At 38.5% G+C, this 750-nt stretch overlaps 1 non-coding gene across 1 annotated transcript; it reads left to right on the top strand.

The window, feature by feature from the left end:
• Positions 1 to 371: 371 nt before the first annotated feature.
• Positions 372 to 481, top strand: LOC123284881 (U6 spliceosomal RNA). Its single transcript, XR_006526324.2, has one exon. It is a non-coding gene; the product is annotated as a U6 spliceosomal RNA (small nuclear RNA).
• Positions 482 to 750: the final 269 nt, after the last annotated feature.

Below are 750 nucleotides of genomic sequence, written 5' to 3'. Positions count from 1 at the left end.
GTAGTTCCCCAATTTTTTTTTTTTTTTTAGGAAGATCAACCCTGAGCTAACATCTGCTGTCTATCCTTGTCTTTTTGCTGAGGAAGACTGGCCCTGAGCTAACATCCATGCCCATCTTCCTCTACTTTATATGTGGGACACCTGCCACAGCATGACTTGACAATCAGTGCATAGGTCCACATCTGAGATCTGAACTGGTGAACCCCAGGCCGCCAAAGCAGATGGTGTGAACTTAACCGCTGCACCACTGGGCTGGCCCCTGTAGTTCCAAAATATTTTAATTGCCAGTATGATTAGATAATTTATCAAAAAAGTGACCTGTGACCTAGAAGTGTGTATCAATTATTCTGAAAGCTTTAAAAGGTACCCAAGTACTCCCTTTGGCAGCACAAATACTAAAACTGGAACGATATAGAGAAGATTGTCATGACCCTTGTGCAAGGACCACATAAAAGTTACCCAGGAAAAATGTGAAAATTTTACTTATCTACGTTTGGCCACATTTTCAGTTTACTGCCTAATACTCCTTTTATCTTTTTACCAAACTTCAAATTTTATGTTTGGCAAGCTCATTATAATTTAATATCCAAATTCGATAGTGGTAAATCAGAATCACCATGGACAGTAACTTGGATATTAGTCATTCCTATGCTGGGAAGTAAAGAATAAAATACAATTCTGATACTGTTAGGCAACACGGCACAAACCTTGTTTCTCTAACGCATCATTTGATTCTACACATTAACATTA

Source organism: Equus asinus, chromosome 3 (genome assembly GCF_041296235.1).
Source record: "Equus asinus isolate D_3611 breed Donkey chromosome 3, EquAss-T2T_v2, whole genome shotgun sequence".
Classification (NCBI taxonomy): domain Eukaryota; kingdom Metazoa; phylum Chordata; class Mammalia; order Perissodactyla; family Equidae; genus Equus; species Equus asinus.
The sequence above is the reverse complement of the archived record's forward strand: the minus strand, read 5'-3'. Positions and strand labels throughout refer to the sequence as shown.